The sequence below is a fragment of the Pinus tabuliformis genome, chromosome 8 (genome assembly GCF_031772625.1).
Source record: "Pinus tabuliformis cultivar Carrire ecotype Pingquan chromosome 8, CPIR1, whole genome shotgun sequence".
NCBI lineage: Eukaryota > Viridiplantae > Streptophyta > Pinopsida > Pinales > Pinaceae > Pinus > Pinus tabuliformis.
Window position 1 is genome coordinate 592778500 of NC_142294.1, and position 19615 is coordinate 592798114.

The 19615-nt window shown below is 35.9% G+C and overlaps 1 pseudogene; it reads left to right on the forward strand.

Annotated features, from left to right (window-relative positions):
- Window positions 1–342: 342 nt before the first annotated feature.
- Window positions 343–19615, forward strand: part of LOC149236868 (uncharacterized) — a 262901-nt pseudogene continuing 243628 nt past the window's right edge.

Here is a 19615-nt window from a genome sequence, read left to right on the forward strand (position 1 = left end):
TTTCAGTTCTTGCAGATGCAGTGGCCCACACCATGGTAAATGAAGTGAACATGGGAGATGACATATTGTTGTTTGCCTCTATTCACAAATTAAGGAAGAGGAAGATGACACCGAGTGCAGGTGAAGTTCAAGCAGAGGGTCATGAGGATGATGAGGGATAGCACATGGAGACCCTCAATAATTTCGATGAACAAGACATCGAAACCCTCAATGTTATTGAGGAACAGGGTAATGAAGCCCCTACTATTTTTTGAAGAAGAGGGTACTGAAACCCTTGCTGGTTTAAATGAGCAGGGTACTGAATCCCCTGAAGAATTGGAAGAATAAGGAATTAAAAACCCTATGGAGTTGAGTGCACAAGGTACTAAAACCCTTGTCACGAAAGATGTGGAGGGCACCAAAACCCTCGGTGATAAGGAAACCCTAGGCGCAGAAACTTTTGGCGATTTCATAATGCAGACATTGGACGACCTTGATCTTGACAATGGTGGGACTTGTTTTGAGTCCATTGCAGAGAAGGTATTTACACCAGAAGATCTAAGCACTAAGCCATCTACTCTCTACGTCAATGGCCTAATAGTAGAATTGGAGTAGAAAGTTCATGACCTGGAAGCTTTGAACCAGGTCATGAAGGAGAAAAATTGGCAAAAGCAAAGCTAGGTAGAGCTGCACACAGAGGTCAAGAAGAAGAAATAACAAGTAAAAGTATGAAAGTATCAGGATTCCAAATTCTACAAACGCATCAAGAAGGTGACTAATCAATTGAGAAGAGCCCGAGGTAAAAAGCCAAAGGTAGTGAAAGAAAGAATAAGTATTGAAGTACAGGATTGAGAGCTGGCCACCCATTTTTGAAGATTTTTTTTGTAGAAGGTAAGAGGATGTTGGTGTGTCAAATTTCTCTATTTTTACCCAATTTCCATAAACTTTAACCTTTATTTTATCTCTATTTAACTCTCTCATTCCTGCACTAGACCAAGATAATTATCTATTCCTACATATTTTTTGTATTTCATAATTAAGATTTATTAAGTGCTTTATTAATTACTTTACATAGATTTCATGCCTATTAGTATCTCTTGTAACTTATGTTTAACTTTTCTAAAAGTAATTGAAGAACTAAGTGTTAATTATGAGTTAACATGACCAGTGCAGGTAGATTCCCACACTACCAACGATGTTGCTCTGAGATCTCTGTGATAGTTCGAATCCTTCCACATGGGTGTTTTGATCCATGACTCCTAGTTCAGTTTCATACTAACTAAGGTTGGATATCGACGACGTATAGTCATGGATAATTACCAAGGATGGTCTATGGCCAACGCAGTTCACATTCCATTATAACTATTAGCCAGTTTTGTAATATTGGTTGTTAGTCCGTTCGGTTGAAAGCCTTGAATAAGGAAATGACTGTAATTACTAGAATTTGACTAAGGTCGAAAGACTCTATATAATGTAGACTGTAGGTAGGACCAAGGGAGCGATCTTTAATTTTTAATTTCATTTACTGTGTAATTTTATATCGCCCTCGGCTCTTGGTTGGACTTGCGCCATCATGTATATTCGCTGATCAAGTTAATACAAGGAACACAGCTTGTTATCTACACATTGTGTCTAATTTACATTTCATGCGTGCTCAAGTGCTGAATCATTTCGTTTCCTAAATGGGAAACGAGCTGGTTGGCTAGGGACCAACAACCCAACTCATTTACCCTTGTTCTTTTGCCATTTAAAAGGTCTGTGTGAACATTTATTCATTGCAGTTGCGTGGCTTGAATGATTCTTATATTTATTTATTTCAGAAGTTTTGAGTTAAATTTATTTCGTAGTTAAGTGTGAATGGATCCATAGTTTGGAAATTTGATTGAGCTTATTTCTTTCTTGCAATTTCTTTCCTGCAATTCCTTCCCTGCAGTTCTTGTCTTGGTTTGCTTCCACTCTGGTCGTGCAAGAGGATTCTTCCTGTACCAGTGTATGTAGTTTCCTGCACTCCAATTTGTTCATTTACTTAATAGCAAATGTTACATTTCTTTTCCTGCTTATCATTTCAGTTACTCCTGCAAGCAAAAGTATTGTTAATTCTAGTAATTGTTCCTAAAATTAAGAGTACACTTCTGAAGGATCTGAGAATGTTTGTATGAATTAAGAAAGGATGCTATTATAAACACTTTACACTTGCGTTTTATGACTTAAGAAAAAGGAACAAAAACATTACAAGCGATTTGTTGAAGTCAACTGATGCATGCAAATTACCTTGACTGCTGCTTGGATTATTCCAAATTGTTTTCACTTTATGAAGTTGACTTTCATTACAAGGTTCAGTTAATTAAAGCATTTCTTTTCCATTTATAATTTATCTCAGAATTTAGTTTGCAATTTCAATTCTTTTCAACACGTCTTTTAATTCTTTCGAAAGTAAATTGTAAAGTTAGGTGAAGGAAGCTCTGTCTCAGTGCAAGAACTAGTCTCTTGTCACAAGAATGGAGTGCTCTAAGCCCTGAGGCTTAGATCACCTCCACAAAAAGACAAATCTTCAGTAAATAAGGTAAAATATACTTTTGCACAGAAGTACTGTACCTACACTTGTGCAAGCATATTGCAATAGTACAAGAATAGGTTGTTTGTGTAGAATGAAAATTAATTGGGAAACAAATCTTTGCAAGGGCCCACTTGTCAAGTTGTTAGCCATCTATACTGAAGATAAACATAGTATTTCATTTCAACATTTAATATTTCTTCCAATTGTGTGAAAGTCTTTACTTGATTTCCTTGCAAATTATTCTTTACATTCCAGCACTAGAGTTGCTTTGGTGTTGATTTCCTTTAAGATTGTTTTCTATCTGATTCTGCAACATTTCCTTTAAGAAGTAGGATTAGGAATAGGAAAATTTCATACCACTTCTGGCATTTTATGTGCTTCATCTCTAAGTTTAGGAAACCCCCGGGTTGATAATTAAGTGTTGAGGAGTTTGCTTAAGTACAATTCTTGCACCTAACAATCATTTGTAATATGTTGTGCCTTCCATCTAGCATCTGCTAAAAACCAAAATTGTTGAGGCTCTTCAATCCCCAGACCATTAAACATGCATCTTCATCGCTTTCACCATGTGGAATGGTGGAGGTAGAGGCAGAATCAGAGATGTAGGTGTGTGAGGCAGAGGTGGAGGTGGAGGTGGAGTGGATGGATGTGGTATCCTTGTGATACCTCAACTTACAGTTTGCAATGCACCTCATGATGTCTTCAGAATACTGCTTTCGTTGTCACTATTAGATGATCCTAACAATGGACTATATTTAGCATGTGAATCTAGGTTAATTTTGAACACTCTTTCACTTCGCATAGTTCCAAACAGCAATTTAAAGGCATAACCCTATTTTCACACAATAACATTTTAATCTAGGTTTTCAAGGATTTCAAGTGCTTACCTCTTGGACCCTTGAAAAACCTATGCTCCAATTCACTATACCTGGTGGACGTATCAATCGCGAACTTAGTAAAGAATCCTCCTAGAATATTATCGATCTAGTAATAGAAAGGCCACACAATTTTATTTTTTGAAGCCTCTAAGAGCTTCACCTGTTTAGGGGTCTACACAATAGGACTATCAAGCTTCCACGTACCCTGAAAATCTACCAATTAAGACAACCACTCATGTAATTCGCATGGAAGGACGTAGAAGAATAGATTGTGTTTGTCTATGAATAGGTATTTATTTAGCCACTTTTCCTTTTGTTAGGGTCCTCTCATAATAGGATTCATAATTTTGAATTGGATATAATTAGTCTTATAATATTGTACATACTTTTGCTTTTTCCAAAATGTTTTCCATATTAAAAAATAAAAAATGTAAATAGGGTATGTCCTAAAAGAAATATCAAAGGACAAAAAGAATAAGAAAAGATAAAAAAAAAGTGAAAAAATATGAACCCCAAACAAAAACAAATCATGAAAGTCTGCAAGCCCAAGTGCCACTACTTTTTACTTTACTATGAAAAATAATGGTTGTGTGCAGCTTTTCATAAATGCCACAACCCACGATAGCCAAATAGTTTAATATTGACTAGTTCATACTTTAAATTTCATGTTTTTAGATAGAGAATAAAGATATGGCCAAACTTTTTAACCTTGGCAGATCAGTAGCTAGGTAGAGAAATAAAATGTGCTCATAAGCTTAATCTGAGCCATTGGAAGATATAAGGTTAGAATTAGATAGCTTACTTTTCAAAAGAAAAAGGAAAGAAAGGGTCTGCTAGCTTAAATACACCCAATAAAGTGAAGAAAAAATGTTAGGATAAGTAAAGGATAGGTAGAAGAAAGATTGCAGAAATACAAGGTTGTCAAAGCATAAGCGCATTTATCATGCTTAAGCCTATGTTTCAGTGTGCAGGAGCAGTCATGAAAGTGAAAGGATGTTCACAAGCTAATTTAGTTAACTTCCCCTCATTTCATTTCACCCCCCACTACATACTTACTAATTTCCCCATTATCCCATCATTTTTTAAGAAAATACCCTTTTCCCTTGATTTTGACCCTTACCCCTTGGTTTCACACATTTCCCTAGAAAATTACCCTTGAAAGGTCATTTGCCTACCTAAAACCCCTTTTCCATAGTGTGAAACCCATTCCCCTTTGAAAAAATCATTTTCCCTCTATTAATTTCCTTATTTTATCTATAAAAAAAAACCCAAAAACCCCCTTGTCCTATGTTTAAATTCCCCCTCTGCATTTACTTAATTAACTCTGCCATTCATATATTTCCCGACAAAACCATTTTAACCCATAAAACCCATTTATCCTAAGTTTTGTTCCCCCCCACTTTATGTAATTAACTCCGTAAAATTCACATTTTCCTGATATAAACCAATTTAACCCACCACCCTTGGTGCATTTAACGAACCCCACCACATTAAACCTTGGTCCCATTGTATTAAACCCACTCATTATATTTATTTTAACCCACACCATATTCATTAGTTAATTACAATTAAGTGTAATTAATCCCCCCGGGCCCTGCAAATTTTAGCCCTTATTCCCTCTGTGCATTTCCACCACGCGACAGCCGTTAGATCTTGCACCCCCAGATCTCACGGCGCACATCAATATCGCGTTGATTTTTTTTCCAAGGTTTACCCGCTCGAGAGCACGTGAGATTCACGGTTTTGCTCGGGTCCCTTTCGTTTATGTGGCAGCTTTATGTGAATTCGCGTGCTCTCATGGAAAACCCGCCTGACTGCCAAAAGCAGTGTGATGAACCTTAATACCGCCTGGCCGAAACCATCCACTGTTCATTATGAAATTTCGCGCCAATTCTAGTCGTTACCCATTAAAATGCCAAAGACCCTCGTTTTCACTCTTTTCGCACGTTTTTTCACTAAAAGCCGCCTAAGCCTTCCTGGGCCACCCTGATCATCTACAACCCAATTTAACCATTGATTACCTCCCGAACGCACTCTGGACTCCATCCATAGACTTCCCTGATCTCTGAAGCCATTATCACCTCTCTGTCAACTAGTGTTTTTATTAATGATTGTTTTATTTTGCAGGTGATTAGAAGGCCAGAAGCTTGGATAAACAATTTTGATACTAGTTCCAAAACCTGTTTACTCCAATATTCGAAAATCAATGTATTCAAAGGGCTTAATTAAGAAGAAAAATACAATTATCATAAAGAAGGAAGAAATCATTTACACAGAGGCAGTAATGGTTAAAACAAAGATAAAATAATTTTCACCAGCAGAGCAAAACATTCTTACAAACTACTCTCCAAGCAACAATTTGTATTCTACATAGTAAAAATCATTTTTACTAAAAACACAGAAGCATGAAAGAGTGAGTAAGATTTACAGTAAAAGGTAAAAATGAAAGCAGGTGACAAAGCATACAGTTAAAAGACTAAACAGAGGAGGCAGATGAAAGTGTATCAGATGAAAGGTCATAAGTAAATATGACATCCATCGTGAAGACCAAACAACCAAGCAAATTAAAGGGAAAGATATCAGAGACTAAAAGAAAACAGAACCTAAAGAATGGGGACAACAAACAACAGTTAAATAACTATCTCTATCTTCTTGCATGAAGATATTTCTTTTTCCTAGATTAGTTCTCAATACAGTTTGAGATATTTTGTAAGTTCTTTTGTATAAATACTTCATAATTCCAAGTATTGAGTGTGGATTGCTATACATTGGTGGAGTTATTTTGATCTTAAACCTAAGGGTTATTGTACCAATTTTCAAGTCAACAGACTAGAGCAAGTAATAAAAATATTGCACTATAGGATTCATGAGATGAGCTATTGCAATGAAGTATCTTATTTGTCTGATTTTGTTACTTTCTTATGTGTTTCATAAACTTAAATGTTATCTAAATTTGAATGCATTAACTGGAAATTTAACTCAGAATTTATTTAAGTACACTCTGTTTTGCACACTTAATCATTTATATAGTTTCCTATGATATCTAGATTTGAGAACCCTTAATTGCTCTCTCATCCTGGTTGACCTCTTTCACTTCTCTTCATGCTCCGGCCTAGGGAACCCTTAATTGTTCCATGGATCTGATTGGAAACCATTTCACCATCAATCCTTTGAGATATGTAGTAACTCCTCTATATTGCCCTGTAGACTCTACTTTTAGAACTTAATCCAGTCTTGTTTGTCTGACATTTGACCCCATATCCCAATGGTAAAAGACAACCCTTTTCATCTAAGTAAGTGATCCCACCACCCAAATTCAAATAAAAAATGCAATCCCAGTCATAACTAGCCTAAAATCAAATAACTAAACAAAGTTAAATAAAAAAGAGAGAGCCCTCTCTGAGATTAGGAAGGCTAGATCCTAATCTCCAAAGTTGGCTTGTGGTTACCTCTATGATTTCTTTTTCTGAAAACTTAGAAGAAATTTTGGAGTGATAACATCATTGGCAACCATACTGAGGACTTCAATTCTCAGTCAAATAAAAATTTAAGGAAATCTTAAATTTCATCTTGAGCCCCTTAAGGTCATTTTCATAAGTTGTTCTTGAAAAATTTCATACAAAAAATAAAAAAGTTGGAATTTTGGCTCCAAAGAAGACTCACTATACCAGGGAAAATCCAGATCCAAACCCTACTACTATAGTTGATGACCTAGATAGAATTTTAAGAAAACCAAAAAATGTAGAAACTCAGGCAAGTAGTATCCAGTTAGTCAAAGAAAATTCACTCCCTGAGGAGTTGTCAACTTTAGAGGAAATTCCTTTTGATTTGTCATTTGACCTCTCATTATTTAGAACTAAATCTAAGAATGCAATCCATTAAAGAGTGTTAGACCCTGATTTTATTCAACTCATTGAATAAAAAAGGGTGATTATCCATCCATATTTAGATAAATTGTCTTGCAGACTTTTGACAAGTTAGGAGCTTTGACCTCTACATTGATAAGCCACATAGATGATGCTTGCCTTCAATAGTCTATTGAACTAGTTGCCCTCACTGCTGCTGCCTCTAAAATTTCTGCACAATCTTCAATCACTATAAATACACCTTCATTTACCACTACCTCACCTATAGTAACCACCACAGTCCATTCCCCTAAACCAGTTATTCATCAACCATCCTCACCATCATCTAGTTCATCTCCATCCAGTTCAAGCCCTTCCTCAACTACCAGCACTTTACCCCCTAGTCAAGCCAGAATCCAAGCCATGGCAGACTGATATGCACCTTTGGTTTTACCTACACAACTCCATGCCATGCCCCAAGATTATCAAAGAAAAATATTTTTGTTTGATGCTACTAGTCAATACATTGCCCAACAACATGTGAACAAAATGACTGACTATTTTGAGTTGTAAGAGGTAGATGAATCAGATGTCCAAAGGAGGTTGTTTTTTGAAACATTAACTGGGGATGTTAAGAAATGGTTCAAAGCTTTACCTGCACACCATATTGCAGACTTAGCTTCTTTTCATAGATTATTCATTGATAGATGGGAGAGAAAGAAAAACCCTCTGCAAATACTTTCTGAATATGATAACATTAGAAGATCTCCTAATGATTCAGTTCAAGATTATTGTACTAGGTTCAATAGCATCTACAATGCAATCCCTGCTAATCTTAAGCCTCCACCTGACCTAGCATTGATCAAATTCCCGGATGGTTTTGATACGAACATGTCATACCAGTTAAGGGAAAGAAACCCTGAAACATTGGAATAAATGCAAAGTAATGTTGTTAGTGTAGAGGCCAAATTATTAGCCAAGAAAGCCAGAATCAGAAATGAAAAGAGAGTTGTAATTAAAGAGGAAACTTCCACTTGTGATGGTAAAATAGATAGTTTATCAAAGAGTGTAGACAAAATAATGGATAGATTAGAAAACATGGAAATAAAAACTTAGTGGGAAAATCAACAACCACCCCCAATAAGAAACCCCAACTTTAGGAAGAATCCTAATGCTTGAAAGAATGTTATACCAGATCAGCAAATTAGGCCTCCCTTCTTGGAAAACTATGCTGAGGCTTCACAAAGCCATGAAGAAGAGGATGACACCCAGATAAACTTGTTGGGAATAAACAATGAAGATGTTGATTTTCTTACTCAAGAAGAACATGAATTATATATGCTACAACAATTGCAATTAGAATCTGGTGAGTCCTTTGACTTTAAACAGGGTTATGAGTCAGCTATATATGAGGTTGACAAACACTATAGCTTAAGAAGTAAAAAGAACAATTAAGCTACCACTAAAAGATCAATCCAAACCTAAACTAAAAAGATAATAGAAGCTCCTGTTACTAAGATTTTACAAATTCTTCCTAGGGGAACAATGGAGACTTCTACCAAAAAAAATGTAGATATAACCTCCACTGAAACTCAAACTGAAACAGTCACTCAAAACATTCCAAATAGGAGTAATTAGAACAAAACTGCTAAAACAAAGATTGAATTGCCTAGTATTGAGAAACAAGATAAAAACACACAAAGTGCATTTGTTAAGGAAGATCTCATCCAAGCAAACAAAGCACAGATCCCTTTCAACATCAAGAATGAAATAGCAAAATTGAAGATATTAGTTCCCTTGACTGAGTTAGTAAAGAATGAATCCTATATATCACAGATAACTAAAACTTTAAATATAGGGGAGGGAGAAGATGTTTTCAATTTGAATGATGATCAACCTGAATTATTGTTTGGCCCTAAGGCGAATGGTACTCATCAGCATGGGGAAGTCCCTCCTTTCTACATCAGCCTGAAGATTGATGACAAAATATTACATAATGCTATGTTAGACTCAGGGGCATCCCATAACTTGATGCCAAAAGCAATCATGGAGAGACTAAACTTAGACATTACCAGGCCATATAAGGACTTATTTTCCTTTGACTCTAGCCAAGTTAAATGCCTTAGTTTGATCAAGGTTTTATGTGTAACTCTAGTCCAGTGCGTAGCAAAGAGTATTGTAATGGACATAGTAGTTGCAGATATTCCTCCCAAATATGGAATGCTGTTATCTCACTCATGGGGAGAAAAATTGCAAGGATCCTTGCAATTAGATATGTCATATGCCACCATATCTGTTTTTGGCCAACAAAGGAAATTGTATAGAGAGACCTTGATGAAATACATGGTGAGTAGTGCAGAAAAACCACAAAAATTTCCTATATACTCTGTGCATTCTGATATGGACTCTTTCATCTTGTACAATTTAGACCATGAAAAAAAGGAAATCACAGCCGAAGAACTGAAATACAAAACATCTGATAGTGAAAACATTTTTCATGAGTCCCTGAGGCACCTAGATTTTGATGGATATGTGAATAGGTTAAGGGCTGGTGCAGGAGTGTGGATCCAAAATATGGAGAATAATCATTCTGAGGGACATGCATTTAGGTTGAAATTCAAGTACCCAAATAACATGGCTGAATATGAAGCTCTGATTTTAGGGTTACAAATGGTTAGAAAACTTGGAGCCAAAAGAGTTTCTATAATGGGAGACTCATAACTGATTATTAAACAAATTAATGGTGAATACTCTGTAAACAATCCTAGACTTAGTCAATATAGGGAGACTATCCTAGATTTGATTAAATACCTCCTGGAAACATATTTTGCTTTCATTCCTAGAAAACAAAGTATGCAGGCACACAGTTTGGCTACTTTTGCTAGTACCTGCAAATTTCCCTTTCATCCCAACCATCAGTACAATGCAGAAGTGAGACATAGGCCTGTTATACCAGAAAATTTGAAGTATTGGCAGATCTTCTCCCAGGATTCTCAGATTTATGATTTCATGAATGCTAAAGGTGAGTTTCAGAATTGTAAAATAGATACAAACTGTACAGTAGATAATGACATAGATAGTGACATTGATGTAAATATTTTAGATATAGGTAAACCCATTAATTTCACTAAATTAGAAGTAAATAACTTAAAAAATGTAGAAATAGAGAAAATAATGAATGATGAACCTGAAATTCCTAATCTTAAAAATATATTTTTTCCTAAGGGTTAGTCCCCTTAGAATATTTGTTTCATTCCAATGATGTAGCTAGGAAGACAAAAATGGAGCCTTTGAGAGAAAATATAGAAGAATGTAACATAGGAACTGAAGAAAAACCTAAACTCATTAATTTATCAAAAGCCTTACCTCCAGAGGAAAAGGTAAAATACATAAATCTGTTTAAAGAGTTCCAAGATGTTTTTGCCTGGAGTTATGAAGACTTGAAGTCTTATGACACCAGCATAATTGAACAAAAAATACCTCTCAAAGAAGATCATAAGCCTTTTAAACACAAACTTAGGAGAATTAATCCAGTTCTTATGCCATCTATTGAGAAACAAGTTAAAAGAATGTATGATGCCCAAATGATAGCCCCCATTAGATATTCAGATTGTATTTCAAACTTAGTCACTACTAGGAAAAAGAGTGGAGAAAATAGTCTGCGTGTTTATTTTAGAAATTTAAATAAGGTCTCATTAAAAGACAACTATCCTCTACCAAAAATGGACCATATCCTTCAGAGGGTAGTAGGCTCATCCAGAATTTCACTGCTTGATGGATTTTCTGGATATAACTAGATCTTAGTTCAACCAGAGGACCAAGCCAAAACTGCATTTACTACTCCTTGGGGTACCTTCATGTATTTGAAGATGCCTTTTGGATTAATGAATGTAGGAGCAACATTTCAAAGAGATATGGATATAGCTTTTGCCAAGGAGATCCATGATTTCTTAGTAGTATACCAAGATGACATCACAGTCTTTTCTAAATCTGACAATGAACACCTAGATCACTTGAGAAGAGTTTTCATCAAATGCAGAAAATTTGGGATTTCTTTAAATCCCAAAAAGACACTCTTTGGTCTAGAAGAAGGAAAGTTGTTGGGACATATCATATCTAAATATGGAATTAGAATAGATCCTGCTAGAATAGAGGCCATTTTAACCATCACCCATCCTAGAAACATCAGAGAATTGCAGTCATTTTTAGGCAAAATTAATTTTCTTAGGAGATTCATTTCAAATTTAGCATTAGTGAACTAAATAACATGTTAAGAAAAGATTCAGCACTTAAACAGATAGTGGATGCCAAAAATTCCTTTGAAGGCATCAAGGAAGCCCTAACTAAGACTCCAGTCCTTATAAGTCCTGATTTTTAGAAAGATTTTATAATTTTTTCTTTTGCTTCAGAAAACACCATTGCAACAATCTTGCTGCAAAAGAATGGCCAAGGATATGAACAACCATTTGCATTTTTCAGTAAATCCATAAGAGATGCCACAATCAAATACAACATTATGGAAAAACAAGCATTAGCTTTAGTAAAGGCTATTAAAGACTTCAGAGTGTACATTTTGTACTCTCACATCATTGCTTATGCTCCAAATTCAGTAGTTAAGGACAGTTTGACACAAAATGGGCCTGAAGGGAAAAGAGACAAATGGATTGCCACTATATTGGAATATGACATAGAAATAAAGCCTACTAAACTTATCAAAGGACAAGGTTTAGCCACACTCATGGATGAATCGAATTGTCAGGCCCTAGATATAAATTTCATTGGTGCCCTTGATGATCAGGAAGAGATGGCGACTCCACAGGTCAGTGAACCTTTTACAGATTCACCCTGGTATGCATATATCATATTTGGATTACTAAACTTACAAGCTCCTCTTGGTTTAACAAGAACTAAGGCTAGATTTTTGAAAATGAAGTCATTAAAGTATTGTTTCATAGATAATGCTTTGTTTTGGAAAGACATTAGTGGTATTCTTTTGAACTCTTTACTGAAAGATGAATCTGATAAAATTATGCAAGAATTTCATGCAGGATATTGTGGAGGACACTTGTATTGGAAGACTACTGCTAACAAAATTTTGAGGGCTGGTTTTTACTGGCCCACTCTGTTTGAAGATGTTAATAAACATGTGACCTCTTGTCATAAGTGCCAGATATTTGAAGGAAAAAGAAACCTTTTACCTTTACCTCTTAAACCAATCTCCACAGAAATGCCATTTCAACAATGGGGGTTAGACTTCATTGGAGAAATACACCCAGCCTCCTCAGCCCAGCATAATTGGATTTTAACATCCAATGATTATTTTACGAAATGGATAGAAGCCATCCCTTCTAGACAAGCCATAGACACTATCATTATCTCATTCCTAGAAAATAATATCCTATCAATATTTGGATGCCCCAAAAAGCTCATTACTGATAATGCAGCTCCCTTTAAATCCAAGAAAATGGTAGATTTCTGTAACAAATACCACATCACCCTTGGTCACTCCACTGCCTATTACCCTCAAGGTAATGGACTTGCAGAATCCTCTAACAAAATCATGGTCAATATCATTAAGAAAATACTGGAAGACAACAAAAAGACATGGAACAAAAGGTTGGTCAATGCCTTATGGGCAGATAGACTAACTACCAAGAAGTCCATTGGCACATCTCCCTATCAGTTAGTATATGGGATGGATGTTGTTTTTCCATCTTCTTTGGGAGTGCTAGTGATGAAGATCATCTAGGAATTGCAGGTAGAACCAAATGATATCCAGAGAAGGATAAATCAAACCATACACTTACAACAGACCAGAGAAGAAGTATATGTAAAATCACAGGTAATCCAAGACAAAATCAAAAAGATTAAAAAGACCAAATTTGATGATGTTTACATAGGTGATACGGTTCTTAAGTGGGATTCAAGAAGAGAAGACAAGGGAAAACATGGCAAATTTGACTTCTTATGGCAAGGGCCTTATGTCATTTATGGTTACAAGGGGTAACAATGTTTTTTTCTTAAGAGAGATAGATGGATCAGATCTACCAGGAGGACCTCTCAATGGTAGAATGTTGAAGCATTACTTTTCCAAAGATTAACGATAGTTCACTTTACTTTTATCATTATATATAACATTGCATAATTTATATTGGATTGGATGGTGATCTTTTGAAGTGTAGGAATTTACAGGGTAATTTCCTCAAACAGAATACCAAAGGACATTGCTCACAAACAGATCACAGAACAATACACCAGTATTCTTGATGTCGTTAAAACCCTCAAAGAGGGAAATAGTCCATGTCTTGAGCCAATGCGGCCACTTCAGGTAATTTATTAATAAAAGAATGAAAATTTACATAAGCTTCTCTCATGAATGGTTGCCCTACAATTGACCCTCCATGCTCTTTAAATAGAGATCATGGACCAATTGGGTGTTAAGCCACAGATCAAGTGTCGGTAATACCGAGGATAGAATGAAATGTCGGATCACTACATATCGTGACCATAGAATTGTAAGTTACAAAAGTACATAGTAAAGAAACACACTTTACCTAACTCTACACTAGACCAAGTTATACTTAACTATTTCCTATGTGTCGGAATATCCTAACATCCCCCCTTAAGAACAACATGGTATAGGATTGAAGGATGTACAAATATGACACGATAGGAGAAGGAAGGAGGCATTATAGCCTATCCCCCCTTAGTGACAACTTCCTGAACTCCAACCATAAATCGAAGTTTAGTAAACTTCGCTTCTGTGAGAGCCTTTATAAAGATGTCTGCAACTTGGTCATCTGTTGAACAATATTGCACTTCAAGAACATGGTCTTGAATGAGCTTTCTAATGAAGTGCATGTGAAGTTAAATGTGTTTGTTGCGCTGATGTTGGACTGGATCTTTGCATAGTTGAATGGGACTTTGATTATCACACCAAAGTGTAGTCAGATGCTGCTGTTGAAAGCCAAACTCTGACAGGATCTGATGAAGCCACATGGCTTCCTTACTAGCTTATACGGCACCATGATACTCTGCTTCTACTGAAGAAAGAGAAATGACACTTTGTTTCTTGCAAGACCATATAATAGGTCCTAAACGAAGAGTGAACACATAACCTACAATAGACTTCCAATCATTAGGGTCACCAACCTAATAGGAATCAGTGAAACCAACCAATAGAGGAGATGCTTTTGCACTGTAATGAATCCCAAACTAAACTGTACCTCGAACATAACAAAGTATTCTTTTAGTTTCTTCCCAATGAATTTCATGTGGTTTTTGCATAAATCGATCAATAAGGCCAACAAGAAAGGAAAGGTTTGGACGAGTATGGGTCAAATACAAACGTTTTCCTATATGTTAACAGTATAAGGTAGCATAAACTTCAAGGTAAGTATAAGTGACTGAAAGTTTGACTCCAAACTGAAAGGGAGAAGGGGTTGGCTTACAATCTTCCATGTGAAAATGGCGTAGAATATCATAGGCATACTCGGACTGGGAAAGGGAAATACCTTCCTTGAATTGCAAGACTTGAAGACCAAGAAAATAATGTAAGTGTCCTAAGTCTCTCATTTCAAACTTCTTTTTAAGGCTAGAATTCACATGGTTTATAAGGTTGGGATCACTACCAGTAAGGATAATATCATCAACATAAAGGACAAGAATGATAAGAGACTTGCCCACTTTCTTGGTGTAGACAGTGTTATTAGAACGACACCTAAAAAAGCCAGTTTCTAAAAGAAAGCTATCCATTTTGGCATACCAAGCCCGAGGGGCTTTCTTGAGACCATAAAGGGATTTCTTAAGCCGATATACAAGGCTGGATTCTGTTTGTATAAATCCAGTAGGTTGTTCCATATAGATTTCTTCATGTAATTCCCCATGCAAGAAGGCAGATTTAACATCCATCTGATGGACTTCCCATTTGAAAGAGGCAACAAGGGAAAGAACAAGGCAGATAGAGTTCATTTTGGCAACATGGGAGAAGGTTTCAGTATAGTCCATACCTTCAGCTTGTGAAAAACCCTTAGCAACAAGATGAGATTTCGTCCCATTGGAAGAGGAACAAGATCCCATGTATCATTTGCCAATAATGAATGATATTCTTCATTCATATATGTGTCCCAATCTAGATGGCCTGAAGCTTCTGCAAAGGTGTCAGGATCATAATTCGTTGAAGCTTGAGCCAATAGAGAAGAGGCTCTATCGAACTGAGAACGTGTACGTCACTAACCTATAGGATCACTGCCAAGAGCGTCTGCTACATCCTAAGTAGTACGAACCCATTTTGGAAGCTGAAGAGCTAAAGGAGGATCCTGAGAAGGTGGGCGAGGATTGTCACCATCACTGTCATCATCTAAAGAAGATATATTTTCAGAAGTAGAAGGAATAGAGAGAGGTGGCACATCCTCCAAACTAGACTCATAGGCCGATATATTTTCAACAAACTTTACATCTCCTCTAATGATAACATTTTTGGACTTAAGTGGAATAAGTCTATATCCTTTGAAATCTTCAGAGTATCCAACAAAAATACGTTTTTCACTCTTAGGTTCTAAAGCTTTACGTTTGTCATCTGGAATATGGGCCCATGCTTCACTTCCAAAAACACAAAAGTGACTTACATCTGGTTTAATTGAGCTCCATGCTTGTTCTGGAGTGATATTCTTTAAAACCTTAGTAGTAAATTGCACAGTTAATTGCTTCTGCCCAAAAATTAAGACTAAGTCATTTAGATTGAAGCATACAGTTAGCCATTTTCTTTAAGCTGTGATTATTCCTTTCAACTACACCATTTTGTTGTGGAGTATATGGAATAGTATGTTGCATTTGAATTCCATTCTCAGTGCAAAAGTTGATGAATTTGTTGTTAACATATCCTCTGCCATTATCAGATCTTAGCTTAAGAATTTGATGTCCATATTGTTTTTCAACAAAGGCCTTAAAGGCCAAGAACATGTTAAATACTTCACTCTTGAGTTTTAAGAAGTATACCCAAGTGCGTCTGGACAAATCATCGATGAAAGTTAAGAAATACTTGTAGCTAGAGAATGAAACAATTGGAAGTGGACCACATAAATCACTATGCACAAGCTGTAAAGGGACTGAGGCGTGCCAAGAGAAACATTTTTCAAAACCATCCTGATGATGTTTTCTGAGTACACATCCGGAACAAACACCATCTCTACAAGATACCATTGGAAGACCTATCACCATATTTTCTTTACATAGATTCTGAAGGGAGCGATAGTTTAAGTGACCAAATTGCTCATGCCAAAGTTTTATCACTTCATCATTATGAGCAACAAATACCGAGGGAAGATACCATGTAGGAATTTACATGAAGTTGAAGCCCGGAGAGAAGGCCCTGAGCTTTGAAAGTTTCACCATCTTAAGTATAAATAAGGCAGAATCACAGAAGAACAGTTTATGAAGTAACTGCAATCACAATTTAAAGGCTACTGATATTAAAGTTCTTGACATTTCACCAGGAAATGCCATCCCCATGTGGAGCCATTGTTAGGGTCCTATAATAATAGGATTCATAATTTTGAATTGGCTATAATTAGTCTTGTAATATTGCACATACTTTTGCTTTTCGCAAAATTTTTTCCATATTAAAAATTAGAAAATGTAAAGAGGGTATGTCCTAAAAGAAATATCAAAGGAAAAAAAGAATAAGAAAAGTGAAAAAAAAGTGAAAAAATATGAACCCCAAACAAAAATAGATCATGAAAGTGTGTAAGCCCAAGAGCCACTACTTTTTACTTTACTATGCAAAATAACGGTTGTGTACAGCTTGTCATAAATGCCACAACCCATGATAGTCAAATAGTTTAATCTTGACTAGTTCATGCTTTAAATTTCTTGTTTCTAGATAGAGAACAAAGATCTGACCAAACTGTTTAACCTTGGCAGATCAATAGTTAGGTAGAGAAATAAAATATGTTCATAAGCTTAATCTGAGCCATTGGAAGATATAAGGTTAGAATTAGATAGTTTACTGTTCAAAATAAAAAGGAAAGAAAGGGCTTGCTAGCCTAAATACACCCAATAAACTGAAGAAAAAATGTTAAGATAAGTAAAATGTAGGTAGAAGAAACGTTGCAAAAATAAAAGGTTGTCAAAGCATAAGCACATTTATCATGCTTAATCCTATGTTTCAGTGTGTAGGGGCAGTTATGAAAGTGAAAGGATGTTCACAAGCTAATTTAATTAACTTCCCCTCATTTCATTTCATCCCCCACTACATACTTACTAATTTCCCCATTATCCCATCATTTCTTAATAAAATACCCTTTTCCCTTGATTTTGACCCTTACCCCTTGGTTTCACACATTTCCCTAGAAAATTACCCTTCAAAGGTCATTTTGCTACCCAAAACCCCTTTTCCTTGGTGTGAAACCCATTCCCCTTTGAAAAATCATTTTCCCCTTGTTAATTTCCTTATTTTATCTGAAAAAAAAAACCATAAAACCCCCGTGTCCTAAGTTTAAATTCCCCCTTTGCATTTACTTAATTAACTCTGCCATTCATATATTTCCCGACAAAACCCTTTTAACTCATAAAACCCCTTTATCCTAAGTTTTGTTTCCCCCTTTCTTTATGTAATTAACTCCACAAATTCACATTTTCTCGATATAAACCCGTTTAACCCACCACCCTTAGTGCGGTTAACGAACCCCGCCACATTAAACCCTAGTCCCATTGTATTAAACCCACTCATTATATTTTTTTTAACTTGCACCATATTCATTAATTAATTATAGTTAAGTGTAATTAATCTCCCCAGGCCCCACAAATCTCCGCCCTTATTCCCTCTGTGCATTTCCACCACGCGACAACCATTAGATCTTGCACTCCCAGGTCTAACGATGCACATCCATATCGTGTTGATTTATTTTTTGAGCTTTACCCGCCTGAGAGCATGCGAGATTTGCGGTTTTTCTCAGGCCCCTTTCGGTTACATGGCAGCTTTAGGTGAACTCGCGTGCTCTCATGGAAAAACCGCCCGACTACCAAAAGTGGTGCGATGAACCTTAATACCGCCTCCCCGCGTAGGTCGAAACCATCCACTGTTCATTATGAAATTCCACACCAATTCTTTCCGTTACTCGTTAAAATGCCGAAGACCCTCGTTTTCACTCTTTTCGCTCATTTTTTCACTAAAAGCCGCCTAAGCCTTCCTGCGCCACCCTGAGCATCTGCAACCCAATTTAATCGTTGATTACCTCTTGAACACACTCCAGACTTCGTTGACATCCTTCCTTGTTCCCTAAAGCCATTATCACCTCTCTGTCAACCTGTGTTTTCATTAATGATTTTTTTATTTTGCAGGTGATTAGAAGGCCAAAAGCTTCGATAAACAGTTTTGATACTAGTTCCAAAACTTGTTTGCTCCAATATTCGCAAAGAAATGTATTCAAAGGGCTTAATTCAGAAGAAAAAGACAATTATCATAAAGCAGGAAGAAATAATTTACATAGAGCCAATAATGGTTAAAACAGATATAAAATCATTTTTACCAACACAAAAAAACATTCTTACAAACAACTCTCGAAGAAACGTTTTGTATTCTACATAGTAAAATTTTTACTAAAAACACAGAAGCATGAAAGAGTGAGTAAGATTTACAGTAAAAGGTAAAAATGAATGCAGGTGACAGAGCATATAGTTAAAAGAATAAATAGAGGAGGCAGATGAAAGTGTATCAGATGAAAGGTCATAAGTAAATATGACATCCAATGCGAAGACCAAACAACCAAACAACTTAAAGGGAAAAATATTAGAGAGTAAAAGACAACATAACCTAAATAATGGGGACAACAAACAACAGTTAAATAATTATCTCTATCTTCTTGCATGAAGATATTTCTTTTTCCTAGATTAGTTCTCAATACAGTTTGAGATATTTTGTAAGTTCTTTTGTATAAATACTTCATAACTCCAAGTATTGAGTGTGGATTGCTATACATTGGTGGAGTTATTTTGATCTTAAACCTAAGGGTTATTGTACCAATTTTCAAGTCAACAAATTGGAGCAAGTAATAAAAAGATTGCACTACAGGATTCATGAGATGAGGTATTGCAGCGAAGTATCTTCTTTGTCTGATTTTTTTACTTTCTTATGTGTTTCATAAACTTAAATGTTATCTAAATTTGAATGAATTAACTGGAAACTTAACTTATAATTTGTTTAAGTACACTGTGTTTTGCACAGTTAACCATTTATATGTTTTCCTCTGATATCTGGATTTGAGAACCCTTAATTGCTCTCTCATCCTGGTTGACCTCTTTCACTTCTCTTCATGCTCCGGCGTAGGGAACCCTTAATTGCTCCGTGGATCTGATTG